Genomic DNA, 21,103 nt, shown 5'->3' with positions numbered 1-21,103 from the left:
CCTAGTAATACTTTACTATCTCCATTTTAAAAATAAGGCAGTTGAGGCTCAGAAAAGTAGGTGAGTTACCCAAAGAAAGTCACAGCGAGTTAGCGGCCAAACCATGAGGCAAGTCCAGATCTGGGGGCTCCCAAGCTCTCCTCTTTATTCCTCAGGCTGGGGGACCAGCTTTGATGGCAGAGAGCATCAGAAAGGCTTTGAATTCTGAGGGGGGCAAATGGGCTCCCGGGGAAACAAAAGGACGAGGGGGTCGAGAAGTGGCAGACATGAATGAGCATTTGCCTCATAATTTTGCCTAGAGCTAAGCCTGCAAGCTAGCCAGGGTTAAGGTGGCCCTCATAAGCCACCTAGAGAGCTAATGACAGACCCCCTTCCTGAATCCACCTCTACACACATAGCGGTTCATATGCGTTGTCACAGACAAACTTCCAGTGACCCCGGCCTCCTTCACAGTCCTTGGTCACTCGAGACATACTCCGTCCCTGAGTCTGGCGCATGCCATTCCTTGTGCCTGACACACTCTTCCCCCAGATAGCTGTAGAGCTCACTCCCTCCCTTCAAGTCTTTGCTCAGCTGAGGAGCGCTGAAGACTTCCCTGACAACCCTATTTAGAATTGCAACCACTCAGCCAGAAACCCATATCCCCTTCCTTGCTTCATTTTTCTCCAAATCACTCATCATTCCCTAAAATATCTATCATTTCACCTGTTGATCTGTTTATTGTCCCTGGAACGCAAGCTCCATGAGAAAAGGGATTTTTATCTCTTTTGTTCACTGCAGTATCCCTGGCGTCTAGAACAATATCCAGCACATAGTAGGAGCTCAGTAGATATCTGTTGAATGAATGACCAAATACGCAAAGAGCTTTAAACATGGCTCCCCACCCTGTCAGATCTGCAGAGACACACAGGTTCTTTGAGCTAAAACAGGAGGTGAACATATAAGAGAATGAGTGCTTTTGTAGGTGAGAGAAAGTGGGGAGTACTCTATGCACAAAAGACACGTGGTCCTCAATCTGGCTAAAGTCAAGGAACCCTATTGTGGACCTCTCTTGACAGCAGTTTTACTCTTCGTATCCATTTGCAGTACTCTGCGGTCCCCAGGGTCCTGGGGCCACAGTTCTGGGAACCAGAGTGGTAGACACTAGGTGGTTTTGGCAGTCAAGAAAGAAGGGTTGGTTGCTGGGTGAATAGGGGCACAGGCATGGTGAGAGTGGGAAGGTAGACAAGAGGGAGAGTGGCCCCGGGCACCACCTGGGAATGGTGGCCGAGTATACATATTCAGAGAAGAGGCCAAGCACCTACACAGGGAGCCTTCCAACACTTCTGAAATCCTCACCGTGCTAAAGATGGCTCAGGAAGACAGACAAAGATAGTTATCGCCAAATAGCCCTGGTAGAAGTTGAAAGTGTTTTATCACCTCCGAGTGCTAGCTCTTGGCGAGTGGTGAGGCTGCTCTGATCATCGCCCCATCTGGCCTTGCTTTCCAGAGAATTCTGAGTTCAGATGGTAGCCCATTGGTGGCCGATTGGTCTGGGTGACCTGGACAATTTCTCTGCGATATTTCCCTGCTTGTCTGCTACCCCTCCAAATAGGGGCTCCAGAAAGCGGTTTTCGAGACAATCTGTGGGGCTGCGGCGCCAAGAGCAACCAACCTGTGGATAGCGGAGCTGGGAGCAGCAGTGGGTAGCCAGTGGGCAGGGGTACTCTCCTCCGTGGCACTTCATTACTGTGCCCTACAGTGCTGGAAGAAGAGGGCAGATTAATCAGGGGGTTCAGTGAATCCTGGTGGTTCAAGAGATCAAACAAGAAGGCGGTCAGGGATGGAGATCAACGTGAGGGGCAGGGGTGAGAAGGAGTGGCCGCCCCCTGAAGCTAAACATGATTAGACAGGAACTAGTCCACCCATGGAGAGAGCATGCAAGCTGTGCCCATAGGCTGATTGATTTGATAAGAGTTGAGTACGGTCTGTGATTTTTTTTGTTCAAAATGGCCAATAGAGCCAATTAAACCTTCCCAGGGAAGAATAGGGAACCCCAGCTTTCGGTTTTATTTTAGGAAGCTGATCTTTCTGGAAAGACAAAAAACTCCGGTGACACTTGGCAACATGCCACAAGGAGGCTTCTTCCTGACCTTCAGGTGGAAAGCTCAAACTCTGGCGCAAGTCAGGAATGTTTGTCCTCAAACCAAGGATCTTAAAAAGATAGCTCTGTCAGCTCATATGAATTGGCCGGGGCCCCTTTCCCATTTTTCTGGAAGCCTTGACTTCATTCTTGTCATCATGCAAGTGGACCATTTGTACCTGTCCAGTCCGTTTCTGGGCCTGATGGGGAGTTCTGCTCTGGGGCATCATTTGCATAGACAAATGCAAACTGGCATCTGTCAGCTTAGCACCTCAAGCCAAGGAGCTGGAGCGGCGATGGGCAACCTTCTGGGCAAATACCCTGGATATTGGATTCAAAAATGACAGTGTCAAATTGGGGCTAATTTGCATAGGCTTATCAGGTTAATTACTACAATGTCTCCAGGAACTTGAAAATCCTTGAATTCTTATGCAACCAGAACGCTCAAAGTCTGTTGCTATGAAACTTGGAGTGTAAATTACCATGAATACCATTAATCTGTTCACTAGGAGGTTAATTTGCAATTTGTTGGCAAATCACATGTGGGTCTTATAGCAAGAATGTGGGTGGTGTTTTTGTGCCAACGTGTGGCCCTGCCTATGTCTCTGGGTGGGTGGGTGGGTGGGTGTGTGTGCGCACGCGCACGTGTGTGTGTGTGTGTGTGTGCGCACATGTGGCGTTGGGACCCGCATGCTATGGGAGCTCACGTCCTGGGCTTTCTCACTGCTTGCTAGGTCTCGTCGGGCTCTTCTGGCACATCCTGGCTCCTAAGGCATGTGTTCTCAGGGTTGGAGGGCTGTTGTGCCGAGCGGTCTTTGGCCCAGTGGCAGCTTACGAGACATTAGCTCCTCCTGAGACAGGATCGCAAAGGTGTCCATTAATGCTTTAGAATCATCTGGCTTTTCTGAAAGATGCTCTTTCCCATTAATGGCCCTCAAGTTGTTTTTGTACGCCAGCAGCTTACTCCTGGCAAAGGAATTCGGATCATCTGGAGGAACCAGGGCAGGGACGTTGCATGGGTGTAGGAGATGGTGACAGGGACTACCCTGGGTAGGGGTGGAAGGAGAAGACTGCTGAGCAGAGCCCGGAGGCTTCCATGGCTGCCGTGAGTTATTGTTAATGGAGTGTGGCAGGGTGGACGATACAGATCTCACCCCGGCTGTCCTCGCCTGCTCTCCCACAAAAGACCAGTACTTATGACAAAGTGAGAAAAATCCCCTCCTGCCCAAGGGGACAGGCTGTGGGGTGTGACTGAAGGGGTATTGGAACCCCTCTCACCTGAAAAGAGCTCCCCAGCTAGCCTCCCCCGGCTGGCAGTCCCTTTGGTTGGAGGCATCAGAGATTCAAATATGTTTTCTGGGAAGGAAGACCCTAGTGGGAGAGCAGGGCCTAAAGGGAACGGGGACATGAAATATCTCAGTGTGGATGCTCAGGAGCGATCTGCCAGGAAGTGCCCAGTGCTTTGGGGACACCTTGACCAGGCTGGGGGATGGAAGCATGTGAGAGGCAATTCAAAGGAACGAGGGCATGCTGAAAGTTGGGGAAGGCTCCAAAAACAGCACATCCGCCTACCCTACAGGTGAGCCTTGGAATAATCCCGGGAGAGGCATAGAGAATTTGTGATGTGAGTTTCAAGAACTTGGTGCAGGGGGGTGAGGGGAAAGCACACCGAAAATGTGGCTGCTAGGATGTCCTCTTGAACCTTTCTCTTCCCGACATCCCTGCCCCCCTCCCCATGTCAGTCAGCATGTCCCGAGTACCTATACTTGTGCGGAACCCTGGGGATACAGTGAGCAAGACATATGCCTTGCTCTGCCCTCAACAAGCTCACCTTCTGATGGAGGGTAGACTTTTACATCAGCTCTGCCTGGGGAGGCAGATGAGGCTCAGCAAGCGGTTCCCAGAAAAGGTGACTCGAGCTGAGTCCAGAAAGATGTATAGGAGGTTGCCAGGTAGACAAGGTGGTGGAGGGCATTCTGGGTAAGGAAAGAGCAAGTGTAAAAGCGTGGAAGTGTGAAAGAATTTGGTGCCGTCCCCATGAGCAGGGCAAGACTGCCTTCTCCCTAGAAAAGGAAATGCCATCCTCCCGAATAAAATGTGACCCAGAACCTCCACGATGGGCCCAAGAAGGAGACCGTTTCAGCTGGGAGGAAGCATCGGTAAGATTCACTTTCCCCTATCCCGTTGCCCCATCTCAGGGTATTGTTTAGATTAGGAAGAAACTTTTCAGACAAAACCCTTTATTAAAGGCTAGGGGATGACAAAAGGGAAACCAACATTTGTCAAGCACTTTCTCTGAGCCAGGTGTTATTGTAAATGTACATGTATACATATACTCATTGAGTCTTCAAAATAACCTCATGAGGTAGGCATGGTACTGTTATCATTATGCCCATTTCACAGATAAGGGCCAGGAAGCTAGTCTAGACAGTTTGCCCTGGAAAGTACCACTGAGTCATCTTTCACTGCCGGGGTCCTCTGGGGACCCATTCTTCCTTCCTAACTCCCAGCATGCCTCCATGGGCCAGAGGCCACCTATACGGTCCCAGCCACCTACAAGTGCCCTCCCAAATGAGCGCCCAGCCTTCCCTCTCCCTGCCTTAAAGAGGCAGTCGAGAGGAATGGGGTGGATGGATCATGAGCTCGGATGCCTCCAGGGCCAGACCCGAAAGGGTGAATATATTCACTAGGGCAAGAGCAGATGTATGCCCAAGAAATATTTCATTCTCCTCTTTGTTATTATTTTAATAAGAATAGCAGCACAAGAGGACAAGAACGATATTGAATGGCAGCCGACACCTGGCCCCATGGCTAGGGTACAGAAGCCAAGGTGGGGACTGGGGTGATCTGGAGAGAGCCCATCCCCTCATCCAGAAGGGGCACTGCTACTTAGCTCCAGCGGCTCACGGTCAGGTGGGACTTCAGAGGCCCAGGGTTGCCACGTAACCAGAAATCCAGATTCTTACATGAAATCTGAGGATGTGGCAATGTTAGCAATGAATCAGTTTTTTGTTTTTTTTTCCAACGCTGTGCAGGCCAAACAAAACACGCTTGCTTACCAGCTGGGTGGCCTTTGGGCAAGTAACTTCACCTCTGGGACCTCAGCTCCCTAATATGTCAAGTAGGGGTAATACCACTACCTACTTCAGGGGATTAAGTGAGGTAAGATAAGTAAAATGCCCGTTAGGATAATTATTAGTCCTTAGGAGTTCCTGTCTTTTACCTCAGGACTATCTCTTCCTAGGTGATTGACATGGAAATCTCCCTCCTCCACCTCCAGAGAGACCCCACCCCTTACTCAGGGAGTTCAGCTCCACCCTTTACCGGCAGAAGAATCTCAGGCTACACTTAGACAGTAATTGGTCGGCGTGTCTATATGGGGAGGGGGATGTGTCTCTTTCTTTATACCCTTTCACACAGCACACTCAGTGCTGACTGATTTACCCAGCCATCCCGGGCCTGGGGAGGGGCTGAGAAGGCCTGTGGGATGATTCCCTTCAAGCAGAAAGGAGGGAACTGAGGCAGGGAAGCGAGGCGACCGTCATCCACATTCTAGTCTACCTTCAGTTCTTCCTGCGGACAGCCACGGTTTTCAAGAAAAGTTCTTGGCTGCTAAAGCTTTTACACCCTCGTCTTCCTTTCAAGCAGTGGTTCTCTCCCCACCCCTAGCTGCATATGAGAAACACTGGGGCAGCTTCTAGAAAAGACTGATGCGGGGAGCGGGGCGGGGGGGCTGGCCTTGAGAGATTCTGTGGCCCCCTCACACAATCTTAAGCAAAACTGGATACGGGTGCATGCGCCTCTGTGCACTTTTCTGGGCGCTTGGTTGGGGCCTCAGAGGGCAGTGTCCGCAGCGATGGCGTAAGCTTGTGGGGAAGAGCTGTGGTTCTAGGCCTCCTCAGCCATCACACAGTATCTGCCCACACAGACTGGCCTTCTCACCTCCGGGATCCCCAGATTTCTCTCTGGGCCCGCAGGGTTCAGTAATCAACACCCTGTTTGTTTCCTTAGCCGCGGGGACGATGTCCCGAACTACCAAAGCACGGACAAGAAAGGGCTTTGAAAAAGCCTCACCCCCTCTCCACAGGGGAGGGCCAGTTATTACAAGGTTAAGGAGGCTGTGGGTGGGGAGGTAACAGAGGCAGCGGGGAAACAGCACTACACATGGAGAAAAGGCCACGCGCGTTAACAAAGCAGCTCACAAATGAGAGCAAATTAATACAGGGCCCAGCGAGAACAGAACATTCGCACCGCAGGGGCAAAGCACCCATTGGAGCAGCCAGGCCTTGGCAGAGGGATGGAAGAATGGCAGAGGGAGGGGGGACAGGGGCCAAGCAAGGGGGGTTTTCAGTGCTAGGGAGGCTTGCTCTGGCGAAGAGCAGAAGGTAACCAGTGGGGAGGGGGGTACGGAATCAGTGCCCCCTTCAGGGACTAGTAGGAGGGAGGGTCCCTCCAGCCTCCGCACATTTGGCTTCATCCTCTGACAACTGGATCCAGACCATAAGGCGGAGGGTCACCAGGGCAGCTGCTGGTAACTACAGAGCCAGACCCCCCACTTCCTGCTGCTGCTTTCTTTTCCTGCCTTCTCTGAAACAACCAGGACCCACCTGACTCAGAGGCAAGGAGCCAGGCATTCCTCCGTTCAGGAAGCCCTTGACAAATCTTCACAGAGAAATGGCCAGGAAAGGGGGAGGGACATTGGACACGACTGGAATCCTAGAGTAGGGTGATATTAAAAATATTGTGTTGCCCGTGTGGCACGGACACTGACCAGGCAGGATGAACTGCCCCTTAGAACTAGAACAGTGTTCCAGAGGGCCCCTACTGGCATTAACCCTTTGGTTGCTGGATCAGAAGGAGGCGGGGGGGGGGAGGGTACCCGTCAGAGGGCACTGGAGGTGGTGGGGGCGGGGGGTGTTGAGTGATCACTAAGTCAGGAATGTACAATGTGAAGACATGTGATGGTGGGACAGGCGTTCACTGGTAATGTCAACCCTGACCTGGGGCAGCTGGAATCAGTCCCGGAGGGCACCAGGGATTAACAGGCAGAGAGCTACTGCTGGGGATGTGAAGGGTCCTGTCTGCAAGATGGGGCGGGAGCAATGAACAAATTCTCCCTTTGTTCCCTGGCTGCATTGTTGAACGGCAGGGCCAGGCTCATGCCCATAGCGCCAACCCTTGGCAACCATCTAGCTCTCATGCACACACAGTGCCATGCCCAGTGTTCTGGAATGAGGGCCCATGCTGGAGGAAACATCAGTCTACTTCAGTTCTATATAGCCTAGAATCTGAGCCTGAGAAGAATAGGAAGGGACCCTACAAATCACCTTTCTTTTGACATATGGAGAGACCGAGATCTAGAAACGGAAAGTGCAGGGCCATACATCTAATTAGCTCCAGAGCAGGGATGAACAGCAAGATGTCCCTGCTCCCAGCCCGGTGTATTTTCTATTGCTTTCTTTGCTATTATTCCAAGTCTTCATTATAGTTGAGGGAAAATGCCAGAATATCCTCAGGGCCAGCCTTACCCATAGGTAAACATGATGTGATCAAATATGTCTCCTTAACTGCCAGTCACAGTGCCTGAAATTTCACCGTCGGTGAGTCTCTCCTTTGGATCTCGAAGCTTTCAGGTCTTTCAGGGGGATATAGGTGTGGGATTTATTGACAATCACCAAGAGCAAGCCTTTGCAAATTGGACTCGGGTTATATCGCCGGAGGAGAGGAGTGGCAGCCGGCCCAGGGAAGAAGATTCGGGCTGAGGTAGGCATGGGGACTCAGAGTAAGGATCTGAATCCAGGGCCCAGGCCACCCTGGGGGGGGGGGGAAGGGCAAAGAAGGAGTGTTCGGTATGCCCACACCCAAAGCTTCCATCACACCCTGGCTCGGGTGCTCAGGAAGCATTTCTCCAGGAGAGGGTACTGTGACCCAGGAGACCTGAATCACGGCTGTGTGGCCCACGCAGGGGAGAAGGGCAGGAGAGTGAAGGATAACATCAGGCTGTCTGGAGTGGCCGCAGGGGCACTTTATTAAGAGGAGCAGCCTGGGTGAGATGGATGTGACAAGGGAATCTATGAAGACATGGAGAGGAGCCTCAGTGGCAAGAGGAATGGGCTCCAAGACTGCCAAGGGAGGCTGAGTGTGTGGAGTCGTCCTGTTCGGGGGGGCCCCCCCCCCAGGGACCTGCTGGGGGGAGGCACCCTGGCCCAAAGCTGGGCTCCTTTCTGTTGCCGCCTCTGACTTCCGTTCTCGTTTGGCTCCAGAGCCCGGCAGAGCAGGTCCGGGCTTGGCTGGCCATGGAGCCCAGGCTCCTGAGCCCCTTCTTGTTCCTTATCAGTTCTAGCACTTTCTTAAGGAACGGCCTTCAGGGTGACGGTCTGGTGGGAAGGGGGAGAGGGAGGAAAGAAGCTATCGGATCTGTCTGGAAAGGGTTTGCCTGGTGTTTCCTTAGAGTCTGTGTTTACTTGGGGTAGCAGGGGGTCGGGGAGAGTGCTTGGGGGAACTTCGGCGATTTAGCTTGAAGCTGCATTTGCATAGCAAGCACGGTATTGTAATTTAGATTGGAGGTCTATTTAGGTTGGGGTGGCTTGCTGGGGTGAGCTGAGCCAGCTGAAGACCCTCCCAGAGGCTCCACTCGTTCTGTTGTAGATCTCAGCCAGCCAGGCCAACCCAGAACCCCTAGCTTCCCCCCAAAGAGAGCATCCACCCTCAAGGCCACCTTCGGGTGTCTGGCATAAGCCCCTTGCTTCCTAAAGGGGTGTCTCTGGAGGCCTCAAAGCGGTTTCTACCCAGACGCGTGTGGTCCTGGGCTGCGTGGGCTCCGGTGGGGGGAGGACGCCGCTGTTGCCAGGAATTAGAGACCCAGAGCCAAGACTGTCCCCTGGGTCCACTCAAGTCCCTCAAACAATCTCCCTGGCTTAAGGCCAGGCCATCACTAACCCGAGTGTCAGGGGCACTGCTGAGGGAGGACGATATTTCACAGAGCAGAGCTCCTGCCCAGGTGCAGGATTGGTGATTCGGGGAAGATGAAATTCAGGGCAATCAATTTGGGAGAGTCAGCCAGGAATTCTTTTAAGCTTTACTTCCCAGCAGCCTCGCTCCCACCTCGGAGAGGGACTAATCCCTGACATTTGTCTAGTGGCTTTATACTTTTCAAAGCTCCTTCACATCCATTATGTCCATTGAGCCTCACAAACACCCCAGTGAATGAGGACAGGAAGGTGTTATTACTCCTGTTTGACCAACAAGAATGCTGAGGTCTCAAAAGGATGCATGACTCATCCAGGGTCACACAGCTGTTTAGTCAAAGAACTCCGACTTAAAATCTGTTTCCTAACTTCCAGCCCTGTGTGCGTCCCACCTCCCATGGGTGCCGACGCCCCCACAGAATCGTGGAGGTGCCCAGCACCTGGCATGGCGCCTGGCACACGATAGATGCTAATAAAAATTTGCTAAATGAATGACTGGGTGGATAAGCAGGAACGGGGCAGGGAGGAATACAAACTGCTCCTTTTTGTCATCAGAACGGAAGGACGGGAATACTGTGTTGTCTCATCGTTTTGACCAGAAAGGAAGGAGTAAGAGATCGTCCCATTTCACAGATGTCATTGTCAAGGCAGGAAGATGAAGGTACCTCCCTTAGGGAAGCCACAAGGCTTAATCTCCCCCACCGGCTGCTTTCTACTCACACTTGAAAGAGGAATGAGTGGTGTGGGCCCTCACTCCACGACCAGGAAGGAGTTACAATCAGCCCTATAGGAAGAGCACCCTCCGCACCCTGTCCCTGTGAGGCTCTTCTCCACCCCTCCCCTGCCAGAGGCTCCCTGAGAACACTGGCTGCTGGCTCCCTTAGGGCCTCTGCACCCCCCACCTTTGATCCTTCTAGCATAACCCAGACCTCACAGGCTCGGTGCCTCTCTCCTGTATGGCACCCGGACCAAGACTACCTCCTCTGCCTTCTCCTGTGTCCCACAAGGCCTGGCACACAGTAAGTGACTTGTCTGGGGTAAAGAGGGATGGCCACTCCCTGGCACTAGGCACTGCAGACAGTAAGTATCCTGCCTCCCAGGGTCCCCGCCTCCGCCCTCGCCAGCAAACCGGCCTGGAGTTGCCACTTGTCCCTAGTCCTGTCACAGAAAGGGGGAAGCGGGAAGTGGAGACGCGGGTATTCCGATGTTGTTTTGCAGTAGCACAGAGTGGCTTCTGAGGCAGGCGGCAGCGAATCTGAGATCCCTCCGATTTCGAATGTTGCCCCCCCCCCGACTTATTACTAGCCCGTGTATCTGGAGTTATTTGCTTCGCTCCCCTGGACGTCGGTTTTAATTTCTGTGAGCTGGGGAGGATGCCGGGGTGGGTATATGGATGTAGGGCACGGGGGCCGGCCCCGGCGGCAGCTGGATTATCCGCACGGCCCCTCCCCGGCTCCCCCGCGGGGGCCCCCCGGCCAGAGGGAGGTGGGGGGGGCTCCTCCGCGGCGGATTGCGGGCGGCCGAGAGGCAGCAGACGCGGTGTTTACCAGCGGCCTCGCTGGTTCGCCACCTCAGCCGCGGCTCTGGGGCCGAGCCAGTCGCCTCCTTCTTTAAGATTCTGCTCACAGCCGGGGCTGGGTTTCTAAGGCAGGCGTGATCTTTCTCTTCCTACAGACGCCGCTGCCGCTACGGTCGGCGCGGGGCACAGCCGGGGGCAGCGCGAGGGGAAGACGGCGACAGGGCTCCCGGGGCCGGGCAGCCGCCCAGCCCCGGCCCGGAGAGGGCCCCGACAGTAAGTACGGCGCTCCGAGCAGCCGGGGTCGGGCTCGCCTGGGAAGGGGCCCGAAAGCGGGGCACCCGGCCGCGGAGGCTGGGGGCTGGAGGGGAGGGACCGGGGGGAGGGGGGTGGCGGCCGGCAGCCGGGAGCTCGGGTCCCCGCCGGGCCCCTCGGAGTGACTCCCGGCGGCGCGGGCACAGGCCCCCGGTCCCGGGCGCGCGGCCCCTGGGCGCCCGCAGTCGATGGCCGGAGTTGGCACGTCGGGAGCCCACCTCCCTCCACCCCGCCCGGAGCCCCGAGCCCCCAGGGAGCCGTTCCGGGCGTCGGGCTGCCCGCGGGGCCCCTTCGCCGCACCGCCCGCGAGGAGACTGGAAGACAGTCTGCGCGGGGCTGAGGATGTGGACGCCCGTGGAAAAGTGGCGGCGTGAGCGGGAAGTTTTCCGCCGGAGGGGGGGAGCGAGGAGGGAGGGCAGGAGCGAGGAAAGCGGGAAGCCGGGAGGGCAGTCCCCGGCGAGGGGGGCAAGGGCGACCCCTCCTGGGGCTCGGGCCTCGCTCCCCCCCCGCTGTTCCCCATGCGGGGCTCCCCCCGCCCCAGGTTATCTTGCCCACCACCCTCGCATCTACCCCCGGGCGAGGAGCCCCCGGGTGTTGGCGGCAGCGCCTGGGCTTCCAGGCGCTCTGTCCCCAGGACCCCGGCTTCCCCAGGGCCCTGGCGCCCTGGCTGGCCTGCCCTCCCTCGAGTGCTCTCAGCGCTCACGCAGCGTCATGAGGCTGAGAAACAAGACCACCAAATGAGGTGGTGCGTTACTTGTAGAAACCTTGGCAAATCGGGATATGCAGGCGCATACCTGTCACTTTCTTTTCTTGAGCTGTGTTCCATACAAAGGCGGGGGGTCAGCTGAGATCACAAAGGTGAGTTTATCCTCAGTCACTTAGTCCCCCGCTCAGAAAAGACCCAGATCTCTCTTCGTTCCTCTGCCCCCAATTCACTCATCTTCAGAGAGTACTGATGATCACAGTAGGTACTGATGCCTTTTGTGCTCAGCATTGTGCTAACAAGCTCTTTAGGTAGCCCTAAGAATCCGTGTACAGTAACAGTAGCTGGCACTCACTCAGAGCTTTCTGTGTGCCTGGCACAGTTGAGAGTGCTTGACATGCATTATATTTAATCTTCACACTGCCCCCCCCCGGGGGGGTGGTAGGTGGATCCTCGTATTATCCCCATTTTACAGATGAGGAAATGGAAGTGATGGAAATTGAAAGGTGTACAAGTCCTGGATCCCGCCGCTGGTGAGAAGCAGAGCCGGGATTTCCACCCCGTCTTACTTCAGCACCCCCACTGTTAACCGCTATAAATGTTCTTTTGGGCTTTGCCAAAGTAGGAAAATGATTCGCTTTCCCCCACAGAAAAGCTAAGTTCTTCTGTAGATCTGAAGTCAGAGCCCAAGGTCCAAAGAGATTTGAACCACCCTCATTACAATCTGTGGAGAAAGGCAGACCCAGTGGGCTGCAACGGGACAGCAGATCCTGTTGGTAGGTGCCTGCATCGAACAACGGTAATAACCATTGCTAATAGCCATCATCAACTGAGCACTCACTTTGTATATTTAATCTTTATGGACACACGTTGAAGTAGGTACTAGTAGGAACCCCATTTTATAGACGAGGGAACTGAGACTCAGGAGGTTGAGTAACTTGCCACAGAGTTGGGATTCCAGCCCAGATCCACTACCTCCAGAGTCCAGATGGGAGCTAACCTTTGGCAGATGTGTGTTAGAGGCAGAAATGCCCCCATGACCTCTAGCCCAGCTGGGCCCCTTGAGCTCTCTGCCCCCCTCCCCAGCCAGTTGCCTGGAGCTCTGTGCTGTTCCCTCTTTTCCTCAGCCCCCGTTGGCATGAAAGAAGGGATTGTACAGGTTGTAGAAGAAAGGGTTTCCTAAAGAACATGAGGCATTCTGCACGGATTTGGGCTTTGTTGTTGTACTAAGTGTCGTGCCTGTAACATCAATAAGTGGTTCTGCTTTATAAGTTTTATTAATTAGACAAGTGTCTGGTCTGCTGGCTTGGAATTGTGAGTCCAACATTATGGCTCTATCCGAGTACCTCTGTTAGGAATTATTTTCCGAAGTTTTTAGGAGCCTTACTTGCAGTGCTGAGCAAAGCCATCTTCCCACCTCCTGGGGAGGGAGATGGGGCTTGTTTCTTGGCCAGGATTTCAGTAGCAGGAAAGACTTCCGGTACTTGCCTAGTAGAATTGCCCAGTGCCTGTTGATAGTCATCCCTCCTTCCCTCAGGGTGGTCCCCGTGGGCTGAACAGAATGTGGCCAGGTCCCAAAGGGAGGGGTTCTTCCTGGTCACATGTGGTCCTGCAGGGGGGCTGCTGGTAGCTAGCTCCCCACCATTGGCCCCTGCCCATTAGATAGAGCTGGCTTCCGTGGGCCCTCTTCAATGTGGGCATAATAAAGTGTGGGAGCTTTGTGACTTTGGTCTCCATTCCCGTGGGTGCTTCCCAGTGCATCTGTTGGAGGTCTAACCTTCCCTCTTCCTTCTGTGATGTGAGAGGGGGGCCTCCCATGTGTAGCTTTTGGGTAGTACGTAGGTTGTGTGGCTGGTAACCCGAGTGCTGGGCTGTGTCCCCGTTTGCCAATGTGGCCTCCTCCGAGTGCAGCGCATCAACTCACGAGACTGCATGAAAGGGACCAATGGATCACATAAGTCCTCTGCCCTCATTCCCGAAACCAGAAATTGAAAACTCCCTTCAGTTTTGCCTGAATTGGTTCTCTGATTTCTTCTTTTCATCGAGGTGGCTTAAATACCTAGAGGTTTTCCTCTTTCCTGAATTGTCCTTAGTATTCGTTTGCTGTCACATTTGACATTCCTTTCCTGGAATGTCCTTCTCTGCCTTGACCATCTGCTGGACTCCTCCTATTCACCTTCACCACTCAGCTTAGTTTGGGCGTGGGTGTCTGCTGGAAGTCGTGGGGGTGGTAGGCAATGGGCCCTCCTCTGGGCTTTCGTAGCATCCTCTGCTGCCCCTTGTGGTTCCAGGTGACACATGGTTTTATGTTGTTGACATACCTGTCCTCCCCTCCCCCCGCCCACCCCTGCCAGACAGACTGCAGCCTCCCTGAAGGGAGAGACTAGCCTATTTTCTCTTCATGTCTCCAGTACCCAGCACCATGCCCGGGCACATAGGAGGTACTTGGTAAATTTTTGTTGCATCTATGAATAATACATGCATGAATGAATGTATCTAAAAACTGGAGGAAGGAGCCTGTGACTCAAGCAAGGGACTCCGCTATTGTTCCCCTTACAAGAAGGGAGATAGGAGCAGAGCTTGCATTGTTCTGCAATAGAGTCCCAGCTCTGTGGATTTTAATCACTGAAAAAATACAAATACACTGAACTGCCAAAACCCCAAAACGTGAATGCTTGGGGAAGGGCTTTTCTGGTTAATAGAATGTTCTGGGTACCTGAGGGTTAAGCAAAAACAAAAACAAAAACAAAACAAAACAAAAAAAACACTCTTTTTTCCTTACCCTTCTCCTTTCTTTCTAAACTGCCTGATTCTGGTTCTTTACCATAGTGAGTCAAGTCTGGGGTCCATCGTTGAATCTGGGTTGCTGAGTAGGGAGCCTGCAAGTTCTCAGGATCCCCTAGGATTCTGTCTCTCCCCAAGCCTGGTTAGAGAGTAGGGTGCAATCTCCTTACCACCCCCACCCCCACCCAGAGACAAGACCACAGGCCCTTTGAAGTTTGCAAATTGACTGCCGCCACCTCCAAGAAACAGACAGCCCCCCCACCCCCGCCCAGACTAACAACATAAGGGAGGTGCAGAGTGCTTGGGTGCTAACTCATGCTCTCTGAGATAGTAACTCAGCACCTGCTCTTGCACTTGGCTTGTATTCTTTGGCGGAGGGTTCACCAACCTCCCTCCCCCTTTTCTGATTCCATAGGATCTTCCCTTTTCTTTAGGAAAGACCTTATAATTCCTTCCTCCTTCTCAGCAGGGAGATGCAATCAGGCAGAATAGAAGGGGTCTCGTCCTGAAGCTGTATTTGGCATCTCTGGACACCTCCAGGCGGGGTGATAGGAGTTTACCAGGCCTCTGCTCACATAACCTCTTTTAAGGAGCTGCTTCTTGGCCTGATTCTTGCACTGCCCCCACCCAGGTACTCCTGCATGGACAGCTTGAAGACAGAGCACAGGGGGGATGCCGAGGGTTGCTCTTATCTGCTCCCTCACAGGAGGTCAGCCTGGTGCCTGCTGGGCATGGTGCCTGGGCTTCAGATACCACCTGCATCATGTCAGGCAAGGAGGGGGCAGATGGGCATCGAGGCAAAGCTGTGGGATAGATAGGCCTTTCTTTGTCCAGGTCTAACTACACTGGCCTGCCCATCTCCTCACAAGCTCCGCAAGGGACACTGGAGAGAAGACCTTCTGCCCCAGCAGAGCCAGATGAGAGACAGACAGAGAGAGAGAGAGGAGAGGAGCAATGGTTTACTCTCAGTCTCCCTGCATTGGCTTCAGCTTCCTGTTTCCCACCTCACCTCTCCCAGCACCCCCTCCCCCATTCACGCTGTCATCTTCACGCCCCTGCCATCGTCCCCCTACTCCCTTCTGTCTCCAGACCTGCTCTCGGTGCCCTCCCTCTGGACTTGCCCAAATGCGGTCCCTCCTCTAGAAAGCCTTCCCCTGCTGCTTCTGGAAGTCCGCAGAGGGTGGGCAAGGGTGAAGTAAATAACCTCCAAGGTCCCTGCCAACTGTGAGATTTGGCCGTTTGACCAGGGTCGGGGGCTGGGGACATCCGAGGCTGGTGGCCCAGGTCATGAGTGCCTGACAGCCTCACAGAGAGGAGGAAGACTGCACAGCCAGCTAGCCGAGTAGGCCCCTGTGTGGCTTCAGGAGGCTTTGCTGGGAGCCCCGTACAGCCAGAGCCTGCCAAGCAGCCCCCTGAGGGGCCCTATTTGAGCCCTGGATCTTTGGCTACTGGAAGGAGCTACTTGTTGGGACGTTCCCAGCAGCTCCTGCCCACACCTGCTCCCCCTATCCGGCCTCCAAGCCTTGTTTACAGTTCAGCCCTTGGCCGACTAGAGGCTAGGATCCAAGAGGAGCGAGAGATCTGGGTGGCCAGGGACCGTCTCCTGGCCTAGCATTCTGTGCCAGAGCACTGCAGCCCAGCCTGGCCTCGGAGAGATGTGCTCACCGAGGGGAAGAATTCAGGCCTGCTGCTCCCTTCCCTACCAACTCCTCTTTTCCCACCATGACCATTCCCTCCCACCTTCCGGAATTCTCTCCCCTTCCAATTTTCTCCTCTCTAGCTCATTCTCTTTGACAAGAAAAAATACAGCTTCCGGTGGCTGGGGCAGGATGGTGTCCTAGGTGTCTTCTTCAAGCTGTTTTGGAGGTGCCCCCTTGCTCACCACGTCCCCATCTTATAGATGGGGAGGGCCGTCAATGGTGTCCGTATGGCATAATCACAGTGCCCTTCTCCAAAGAGCTTGATCACCCCAAGTCCCATAGCAGAAGGCTCTCGTTGCCAGCCTGGTGGCCCTTTCACAGCTGCGGGAGACTGAGGGAGGAGCTGGGGGTGGCCCACGGGCATTGAGAGAGCAACCTCCAAAGAGCTAATGCAAACTGGAGTTGGTGGCCGTGGGTTCTCTGGTGGGCTTGCCTTCCTCAATCCTGTCCTTTCTCCTTTTACTGTCTCAGAGGCCGTCCTCTTGTCTCATTTCTCCACTTCTGTGTTTTTCTCTGCCTCTTGTCATGCCCCCTCCCCCCCACCCCAGCTTTGCCTGGCCCCCTTTCCTGCCCAGCTGTCTTCCCCTCCATTCCTCGTCCTCTCCCCCTCTGGCTCAATCTCTGCCTCTGCCTCCCTCAGCAGTACTCAGTGTGGTATGTGGAGAGTGGGGGCTGGGGTCCCCAGGGCTCTCCCGAGGGACACGACAACTCCTTTCAGCTCCTGCGAGGATTCCATTGCTCCGGTCCCCCCTCCCCACCGTCTCTGCCAGGGACAGGTGAGTGGGGGCTAAAATGCAAGGACCTCCCCACTAACTCTGCCACAGCTCAGTGGCAGCAGCTTTAGACCTTGTGACCCACGGCGCCATATGGCATCAGCCTCACATCTGGCACAGGCCTCACATCTGTCACTGGGCTGGCAGCCCCAGCAGGGAGGGTTTAGGAGTGGGTCTGGGCCTATTAGACAACATGTCTGAAGTCTACAGGATGTGTAGCCCCTGAGGGGAGAAGTAGGGAGGAGGGGGCGCTGCTTCCCAGAGGGTCCCCTGCAGTGTCCTCCCAGAAGCATCAAGGGGTCGGGCTTTAGTGAGGTGACTCCGGGCTCCCAGGCGTTTGTGGAAGGGCAAACAGCCTTTGTCTCTCTACCTGCCCCCTCATGAGCTGCTAGAATGGGTGACAGGTGTTCTCCATTCCAGCCCACTGGGGAAAAGCAACTGTTTAGACAACCAGAAAATGAATCCAGACACCAGCAGGTTTTCCAGAAGATGCCTCTGCAGGCTCAGCTGAGGAGGAAGTTTCAGAGCCATGAAGACCTGGAGGAAAAGAGCGAGGGAGGCAGCCCTTGGAAAAATAACCAGATCTTCTACCCCGAGACTGCCAGGAGTGACAAGGGCTATCCAAAGTCATCCTGCCCACCCCTTGGACCTCTGGCCATTCTGAAAGAAGAGTTGTTTGCCCTTGAATGAAACATTCCTTCCCTGAGAAGGAATAACTGTTAGATTTCCCACCCTCATGCCCCTAAAAGGACTGGAGCCATGCCAGCTTCCATCTCGTCTTAGATCGTAGCCCTCCCGGACTTTTCCTTTCATTCTGTTCCCTCCCTGTCTTTGCCTTTGGCCAGAGACGTTAAGGAGTTTCTCCCACCGGCCAGACTCCCCATCCAGAAACTGTTCTTCCACAGGCTGAGACAGAACTGGCCAGAGGATCGTGATCTGTACACCTCAAAATCACTCCTACCTGTGCATCCATCGATCCATTAAGAAAATATTTATTAATCACCTACTAGGTGCCAGGTACGATACTAGGTGGTGGAGACACAATGTTGAACAAAAGAAACCTAGTCAATAGTCTTTATAGACAAATAATCACATAAATGAATATAGATCGTGGTGAGTCTCCTGAAGGAAACGAACAGGCTGTAGCAATGGGGAGAGCCAAGCCAGAGTTCTCAGGGAAGACCTCTGTGAGGAGGTGACATTTGAGTGGAGACCTGAAGGGTGGAAGATCAGCCATGTGGAGAATGGGGAAAGAGGTTTCCAGAGGAAAAAGGAATACCAAGCAGGAAGGCCTTAAGGTGGCAAAGAACTTGATGTGTTCAGAAACTGAGAAAAGGCCAGTGGGGCCAGACTGTACCAGGCAAGAGTAGGACTAGCCTGAGAGGGGTCTGGCAAGGAGGGCAGGAGGAGGAGACCACACAGGGCCTCTCATAGGCCAGGAGAGAAGAATCTGGATGTTACTGGCTTGTAGCGGGAGAGGTCTGTGGGGTTTTAAGCCGGGGAGCAACAGGATCTGATTTGGACTTGGCATTATCTCCATGGGGACACCAGGAAGGAGGCTGCTGCCGGAATCCAGGGGAGAGATGATGGTTGCTTGAACGGGGTGATAGCCATAGAGATGGCGAGAGTTGGGCAGATTGTGAAGGAAAAGCTGCCAAGACTTACTGAGGGATTCACTGTTGGGGGCAGGGGAAGGGGTGGTGACGGAAAAGGAGAGACAGGACTCCAGAATAACTCTGTGGTTTCTGGCTTGAGTAATTAAAGAGATGATGGTGCCATGTACTGAGATGAGGAAGGCTGAGCAAGGCCTAGGCTGGAGAGGGAAAAAAAAATCAAGAGTTCAGTTTGGGACATGTTAAGTTTGAGATCCCTGTGAGTCGCCAAAGCAGAGATGTCAGAATAGATCGTTGGAATATAAGAATTTGGGAGCTTACAAAGGAGGTGGTGGTAGAAGGCCAATGTGGGATTGTGTGCATATAGGTTGTACTTAAAGCCAGGGGACTGGTGAGATCACCTGGAAAGAGAGCAGAGGAGGGAAGGCCTGGGACTGAGTTGGGGAGCACGGCAATATCTAGTGATTAAGTAGCAGGGGAGAAGCCCACAACAGAGACAAAGAAAAAAGCAGGCAGAGAGGTCCTTGGAGACTCAGGAGATCGTCACAGAAGTCAAGAGAGGAGAGCACCTCAAGGGACCGGCCAACTCTGCCCAAAGCCAGGGAGAGGTTGAGTAAGATGAGAACTGAGAGATGACCTTGAAGGCCATTGGTGACCCTAACAAGGGCAACTCTGTGGAGTAATGGATGTGGAAGTCAGATTATAGTGGATCGAGAGGCAAGTGGGAGATGATGAAGTGGAGACAATACGTGTAGCAAAGTCTTGAGCAGTTTTGCTGTGAAGGGGAGCGGTACAAAGGGACAGTGTAAGGGGACCGTGGAGTGGAGGGAGGTGGTTTCTGTTTATTTTCTTAAGAATGGGTGATTTCCATCAGCAGGCTAGCATGATTCCAGAGAGGCGGAAAGCTTGATGATTTAGGGAAGAGAGTGAATGCCCAAAGGAGCAAAATCCTTGAGAAGATGAGATGAGGATGGCACCAGAGCATAAATGGAGAGACCTGCCATTGGTAGAAGAAAAGAAACATTCTCCGTTTTCATTGGGGGGGGGGAGGAATCATGGGTATGGATGTAGGCGGGGTGGCGTATAGATGTGGTGTTGGTAAGATGAAGCGGGGAGCTCTCATTTGATGGTTCATGTTTTCTCAATCACATACGGGGTAAGGTCATCAGCTGAGGCTTGTCAGGGCCAATGGGGAAGTGCGGAAGATCGAGGAGAGAGGAGGAGCTCTGATACAGTCATCTTAGAGAATGAGAAAGTGGTGGCCAGACAGCATTGAGAGCCCACACCAAGTTGGAGACGGTGAATATCAAGTGAAAGCCCTGGACCCAGTTGTGTGGTTTTCCTCCAGCTGCCTTCAGCTACTTGGATGCAGGCATGGGGAATGCATATGGTTGAGTTCGTCAAGGAATGAGGTTTTGCAAGGCAAGAGTAGCCAAGGGAGAAGGAAGGAAGGGAGTTGAAGATGGGTGCAAGAGAATAATCATAAGGGTAGACCAGAAGCTCTAATTTGAACATGAAGGGAAATGAAGATAAAAAGGAGCTTGGGGGACAGTAGGAAAGTAAATAACTAGGAGAAAGGCTCGGGGAAGGCTCTCGGAGGAGGTGACATTTAAGTGGAGACCTGAAGGATGACACAGTCAACCTGCCAATGCAAAGACGCGAGGAAGAGATTTCCAGGAAAAAGGGAGTACAAAGTGGGAAGTGAATCAGCGATCACGATGCTTCTGAGTGTGCCTGCAGTGGGGGTCCTATGGAGGGAAACTGGCAGGATGAACAGGGTAGTAGTGAATGGGATGTTGGCAAGGGAGACAGGGGAGGTGGTGCACCCCAATTCTAGGTGTGACGATGGAGTGAGTGACTGAGTGGAGGAAGCAATTGTTGGAGGCCTCCCCATCACCATGTGCATGCTCAACTCACCAACGATGATATCAAGAGTTGGGAGTGGGCACACCCACTAGGACAGCTATCATCAAAACAGAATAGCACCAAGTGTTGGCAGGGGTGTGGAGAAATCAGAACCTGTTTGCATTGTGGCTAAGAGTATAAAATGGCACAGCCGCCCTAGAAAATTATAGAACAATTCCTTAAAGAATTCGACCTAGAATTGCCATCTGATCCAGCAATGCCACTTGTGGGTATCTACCCTGAAAGACATGAAGGCAGGGACTCAAACAGATACTTGCACACTCATGTTCATAGCAGCTTTATCCACAAGAGCCAAAAGGTGGGAACAACCCAAGTGTCCGTTGACACATGAATAAAATGTGGCACATATATACAAATGGAATATTATTTATTTTTTTAAGATTGTATTTATTTATTTGAGAGAGAGAGAGCACAAGTGGGGGGGCAGGGACTGAGGGAGAGGGACAAGCAGACTCCATACTAAGCAGAGAGCCTGACATGGGACTCCATCCCAAGACCCTGGGATCATGACCTGAGCCAAAGGCAGACGCTCAACCGACTGAGCCACCCAGGCGCCCCACAAATGGGATATTATTGAAACTTTAAGAGGAAGGGAATTCCGACCCATGCTACGACACAGGTGACATTATGCTAGGTGAAATAAGCCAGTTAGAAAGGGACAAATGTCATATGCGTCCGTTTAT

The 21,103-nt window shown here is 53.3% G+C and overlaps 1 protein-coding gene across 4 annotated transcripts in view; it reads left to right on the top strand.

The window, feature by feature from the left end:
- Window positions 1–21,103, top strand: part of FRMPD3 (FERM and PDZ domain containing 3) — a 123,762-nt gene that overhangs the window by 39,177 nt on the left and 63,482 nt on the right. Inside the window, exon 1 of one of the 4 annotated variants that reach the window (XM_078065368.1) lies at window positions 10,635–10,882. The exons of 1 other annotated variant lie outside the window; for it this stretch is intronic. The gene's annotated coding sequence lies outside the window, so the exon portion shown is untranslated. Of the gene's footprint in view, window positions 1–10,634; window positions 10,883–21,103 lie in introns of those variants that run through there. 2 more of the 4 variants (XM_078065366.1, XM_078065367.1) reach the window with 2 other exon arrangements.

The sequence above is a fragment of the Halichoerus grypus genome, chromosome X, assembly GCF_964656455.1.
Source record: "Halichoerus grypus chromosome X, mHalGry1.hap1.1, whole genome shotgun sequence".
Lineage (NCBI taxonomy): Eukaryota > Metazoa > Chordata > Mammalia > Carnivora > Phocidae > Halichoerus > Halichoerus grypus.
This window is presented reverse-complemented; position numbering and strand designations above follow the sequence as displayed.